The sequence below is a fragment of the Cynocephalus volans genome, chromosome 5 (genome assembly GCF_027409185.1).
Source record: "Cynocephalus volans isolate mCynVol1 chromosome 5, mCynVol1.pri, whole genome shotgun sequence".
Lineage (NCBI taxonomy): Eukaryota > Metazoa > Chordata > Mammalia > Dermoptera > Cynocephalidae > Cynocephalus > Cynocephalus volans.
The window spans coordinates 88,986,470-88,992,269 of record NC_084464.1 but is presented as its reverse complement, the minus strand read 5'-3'; the positions used below and the strand labels follow the sequence as shown (position 1 = coordinate 88,992,269).

The following is a 5,800-nucleotide window of genomic DNA, read 5'->3' as shown; positions in this document are numbered from 1 at the left end:
GATGACTAATTTGACAGTAAAAAGAGGCTAGAGTAAGGGATCGTGTTTCAGAAAGAGGAAACAGAGCTGAGAAGGAATATGGCCAGATAAAAAACTTCTGGATGTTCAGTAAAATGAAAATAGAAGGTTCAGGCTTGGAGAATAAGCAGAGAGCAATCACTGAGGGGCTTGACTAAAGATTTAGACTTGATCCTAACTGAAATAGGGATCCACTGAAAGCTTCTACCCAGGCAGAAACATAAGATAAGCATTTCTGAATGTCCTCTCTGGGAGCTGGACGGGGTATAGGATTACAGGGATTAAACCAAGGACAGTAACCAGTTCGGGAAGGACAGAACTGAAGCTATAACAGTGAGGATGGAGAGGAGAGGTGTTGTTTGAGAGCTGCTTAGTAGGTACAGTGGGCAGATGCCAGTAACCAAATGGGCAAGGTGGGAGGGAAGCAGATGGAGAAAGCCAGAATGATGCTCAGTTCTCTCAGTGCTTCCCAAACTACCCACCTGTAGACAACTGAGTCAGAACGTCTAGGCAAGAGGCCTGGTAATCTGACTAGTGAACAATGGCTGGGGCTGATACTTACCATCTGGGAAGCTGGGGAAACACTGGACAAAGTGGATAGTGATTCCATTAACAGAGTCAAGGTTACAAGAGAAGGAATAGCCTTCATAAAAAAGATAATAAATTTATTTTGGAAATAGTACATTTAATCCAAGGTAACTGGATTTCAGTATCAGAAACTAAGGAGAGAGCCATGCTGGAAATCTTAAATTTAGGAAATTAGTGATAATGGGAGCCATGCTTAGGAATGAAACCATCCTTAGGGGCCAGATAGTGTAACAAAAGTGAGGAACCAAGAACAAAACTTCAAATAATAGTAACATTTAAAGAACAGAGGTAGAGGAAGAACCAATTAGAGAGAGAGAGAGAGAGATATCTTGGAGGTCAGGAGAGAACCAAGAAGGAGTAATGTCAGAAGCTAAAGGAATACGCTTGGAGCAGTCAGCAGTATCAAATGCCACAAACACAAGGAATTTGAATTTTCCCTTGAAATTGGCACTTAGAAAAGAATTTGTCATGGTACCAAGACAGCTAGATTACAGTGAAATGAGAAGTAAGTGGGAGGGAGAAAGTGGAGACACGTAGCATCAGCTAAACTTGCTAAAATCTTGGCAAAGAGGAGAAAGACTGGGAAGTGAGAGGATAATACTTTCTGAGGGATTTGGGGGTCAAGAAAGAGCTTGGCTTTTTTCAAGGCTGCAGGAGTTGTCCAGGAAGCAAGAGATAGAAACTCAGGAAGAAGACCATGGCTTGAAGCAGGCAGACCTGGTAGATATTATTTCATATTTATACATAATTACGTTTGAGGGCCAAGGCAAGGATTCGGTGAGGTGTAAGATGGTTGCATGTAAGGAAGAGCAGGTAATTAGTGGATGAATGGCTATGAGGAAGTGAACAGGATAGGACCAAGACTATATAGAGAGTTTAAAGACTGTTTGGCAAATTGACCCTAAGAACCTCTTGGCTCAAAACCCTCACCTTGCTGTATCCACCAGACCTATGTTATGATCGTTATCCAATCCTAACAAAGCCCCACCTCCCACACTGAAAGGCTCACCTTGAATCTGACTTTGAAATTTCTGTAAAGATCCCCACCCCTCTGAGATGCTAGCGAGAGTCAGGCAGTGCTCTCTTAACATGGTCAGCAATAAGCTTAACTTTCTCTTGTGTGCAGATTGTTCTGGTAATATTTTGGGAAGCCAGCATTCAACAATTATTTCTAAGATAAATGAACAGATGATAATTAGACCTTTTCTTGATGACTAGGGGCCAACTATTAATGTGATAACTCTAACTTTCTAAAGACAGATTTTCAGAAACAGGAATGATGAATAGTTTAGATTCCTGATTACATGTATACATTTTATGTATTAGGGAACCAAGGTCCAACCAATACAATTGATATGGTACAAAGAGATTAATAAATGGAAACCTAAGATGAGACCCCACAAAGCTTCCCTCATTAAGAGGTCTCTGTAACCAAAGAAGCTGTTTTCCCTCCTCTTCCTCCTGGTTCTCTGCCTCTCTGCTCACTGTACAATCGTTCCCATTAACAAGGTCACCTCCTGGCCGTGCTTCTACTCCACGAGGCACGCTTCTCCTCTGAAAGACAGGCGAGGGGCGAGACAGGGAGAGTCCTTTACCAACAAGCACAGTACTTAAGGCTGAGAGTAAACTCTGAAATATGTTAGAGATGTCAGAGAGAGTTCCAAACTCAAGCCAAAGAACTGCTTCCAAACGAATCTCTCCATCTATGGAACTATTTTTTCTCCAAATTTCTGTGTTGTATGTTGTTCTATCTCTTGGACTTTTTGCCTTTCTTCAAAATAGCTCACCTCTCATAGTACCAACCATAGTGCTGCTTTTGCTAATATCAGTAACTAATGACAGTAGTATAAGCATAATCCTTGTCTCATTTCTTTCATTCCTTACAATAGTCAACTTAGTTGATTTGGTGGGGGGTGGGGTTCACAACGACACTTTTTTTTATTTGCTCTATTTCTTAGTTTTCTTATTTTCTTATTTGCTATTATTCAGGCAACCTATGAGTACCTAAAGTTTGGTTTAATTTCTATATAAGTTTTCACTCTGTCTCATAGTTCTAGACACATAGTTGGTATTTAGTAAATTCCTCTTGGACAAGAATAGAAATTTTCTGTTGCTGGGCTAACATATATGTTCATTAACCCCTGACCTAAATACCCCATGCATCAGATTGATAGATGCTATAACTAGAGCTACTAATAACGGCTTACAATAACGAAAAATTACTCTGTGCTGGACATTGTTCTAAGATCTTAACCTAGGTTAACTAATTTAATTCTTAGGTCAACCCTATAAGATAGGCACTGCTATCGTCCCCATTTTCAGAAAAGAAAACTGAGCCACAAAAAGGTTGAATAATTTGCCCCAAACTAAGCAACTAAGAAGTAGCAGAGCTAGGATTTGAAGTCAGGTCATCTGTCTTCCGTCTTTTAACCACTGCAGTGTGCTAAGGACCATTATGATTTTACGTGATTTTCAAATATAAGAGTAAAAACATATTACATGATTAAATTTAGAATTAATAGTTCATTTTATTTTATCTTTTGGAATAGATGTACCCATATAGCTTTTTATAAATGAATAGCTGCTTTCTATTCAACAACTTTTACAGAAACATTGTTTGATTCTGAAAAATGAGAGATTAACCAATAGTTTTAAATTCTATGAAATATTTTGTGCAAACCTATCTTGTTTGCCCGTATGAATCAAAGTTCTTTCTTTACCTGTGATTAAACTTGACTTTCAGGGTAATACGCAAGGAGAGAATTTGATTTATCCTCCTAATTGGGCAAGCTTAATAGAAAATAGAATGCAAATGTTACTAACAATGGCAGAAAAAGGACACCCAACCCAGGAAAGTTCCTCGGCTCCATTTCTCCTCAGATGTTGGAGGATGTTTTTGCCATCCCCTTCCTATTTCCATCTGGGGAAGTAGGGAAATCCTGGCGAATGACTGTAAAATTCCATTTTATTTTTCTTGAAGTAAAATGTGTCTTCTTTGTTCTTTAAGGCACTACCTCTGTGCTTGTAATTCTTAACAATCTTTCCTTTACAGGGTCTCTTAGTGGCATAGAAAATAGTTGCCAAGAATTCAAAAGCATCACAAGTCGTAAGGGATTATATTTGAGTGAGAAGCTGCTAAAATTGTTTCAAATCACCCAATTTCACATAGTTGAAATGTGAACAGGGGAAAGGAGGTGAAATGTAAGCTTTTAAAGGAATGTTAACTGCTATCATCAGGGAAAGATATTTTAAAAAAAAGAAAAACTACTGTCAGTAAAAATATAGATATGTTCACTAGGATATGGAGAGGAAAGCCAGATGGGAAAAATGATGGAACAGAAAACAAAAGGCCAGACAATTTGAAATCTCTGTTTAATAAACACAGCTGGGATGCAGCTGAAGTTGAGGAAACATGGAAGCTACCTTTTTATTCACAAAGAAAATCTGCTAATGGTAGAAGTGAAATTGAATATTTGGTGAATGAATGGACATTTTTGTGCCAACAAATAGGCATGATTATTTACGCCCAACAGCTTGTAGGACTTAGCATTAAAGAGAAATTGCAAGGATCAGTGATTACCCAAGATCATGTATACTGACTTGCATCACAAGCACATCAATGTAAAAAGAAGAAATGTGCAGACCTTTGCAGCAGTAAACGCACTCAAAAAGGCAACTATCAAAATTATATCAATGCATCTGGGCATTTTAATGCATACATGATATTCTTAATTAAGGAAAATAAGCTTTTTTTTTATTTCAAAGGTAAGATTTCTTTTACTTATTCTTTTCAGACCAAATGATTTTATCTATGAGAAAATTCAGTTGGCCAAAAAGTAGTTTCTTATTGAAATACAGCCGTTAAAATGTAGTCTCATAGATACAAAAGTTGTAACATTAGTAGATTTACAGATCTTAATTTTGATGGATATTAGTTATTAAAATGTTGACTGAAATGCAGGGAATAAGAACTAATTCAAACCCTAGCTAATATTCTAAATGTGAATTTGGTTTTCACTTTACCGTCAGTAGCATGAATTCAAATAAGACTCATTTATCACAACAATTATGAGAAATTTTAATTTTTCAGCAAGGATATACACCTCATTTTCTTGAATTTCCAAACTTCCCTCCCTTAGGCCAATGCTAAAGCTTAAGTAAAGCAAATATTGCTCACCTTTCAATGTGATAGCTGGAGTTTAGTTTTTTCAGGACCTCAAATAGAAATTTCAGGACATTTAAAGGTGACTATAGCTCATGGCTATGCTATCTGAATAAAGAAATTGCTATAGTAGCCCTTCAAATACTACCTCAATAAAAATGCCCACTTTATGGAACCAGCCACATTCTGTCCTTACAAATTTAGAGCAGGAAACAATGGAATGTGAAGCCTTTCTTAGATAATAAGCCCTTATTTATTTTATAAAACAAACATTTATTGAGCATCTACTATACAAGAAACAGTATTGTAAGTCCCTGGTTGGAATTCAAAGATGAATAATGCACAGTCCCTGTCCTCAAGAGATTTATAATCTAGTAATGCACAAGGTATTGAACAAGGTATATGGAAGGGGGTATGGGCAGCAACTGGGAGCTTGCAGAGTTTCGTGCTGAATATGTAGTAACCAGCATCATTACTCCAAATTGGTATTTTGTGGTAGTGGTGGTTGGTTCCATATTGGTATGAGTCATTGTAAATTCCTGTTCTGTGCTCAGTATGAAAAACCATTTCTGTTCTTGCTTTGGAAGTACATATACAAAAATTGGAATGACACAGAGAAGATCAGCATGGCTCCTGCACAATAATAACATGCAAATTCATGAAACATTTCATATTTTTCAGACAATCTTAAGCATACAAATATCTGAATCATGGGGAGAAAAAAGAAGGGGAGGAAAAAGGAAAAGGCATTGAAAACATTTTCAACAAGATAATAGCAGAACTTCCCAAGTATGGGGAGAGATATGAACCTTCAGATCCAGGAGGCTCAGAGGTCTCCAAACAGATTCAACCCAGAAAGGTCTTCTCCAAGACACATTATAGCCAAACTGGCAAAGTTCAAAGACAAAGAGAGAAACTTAAGAGCAGCAAGAGAAAAGCATCAAGTCACCTATAAGGAAGCCCCTATCAGACTAACAGCAGACATTTTACCAGAAAGCCTGAAGGCCAGAAAAGAATGGAATGATATATTCA

At 37.5% G+C, this 5,800-nt stretch overlaps 1 non-coding gene across 1 annotated transcript; it reads left to right on the top strand.

Annotated features, from left to right (window-relative positions):
* Positions 1–5,339: 5,339 nt before the first annotated feature.
* LOC134379337 (U6 spliceosomal RNA) lies at positions 5,340–5,446 on the top strand. The gene has a single exon (XR_010023741.1). It is a non-coding gene; the product is annotated as a U6 spliceosomal RNA (small nuclear RNA).
* Positions 5,447–5,800: the final 354 nt, after the last annotated feature.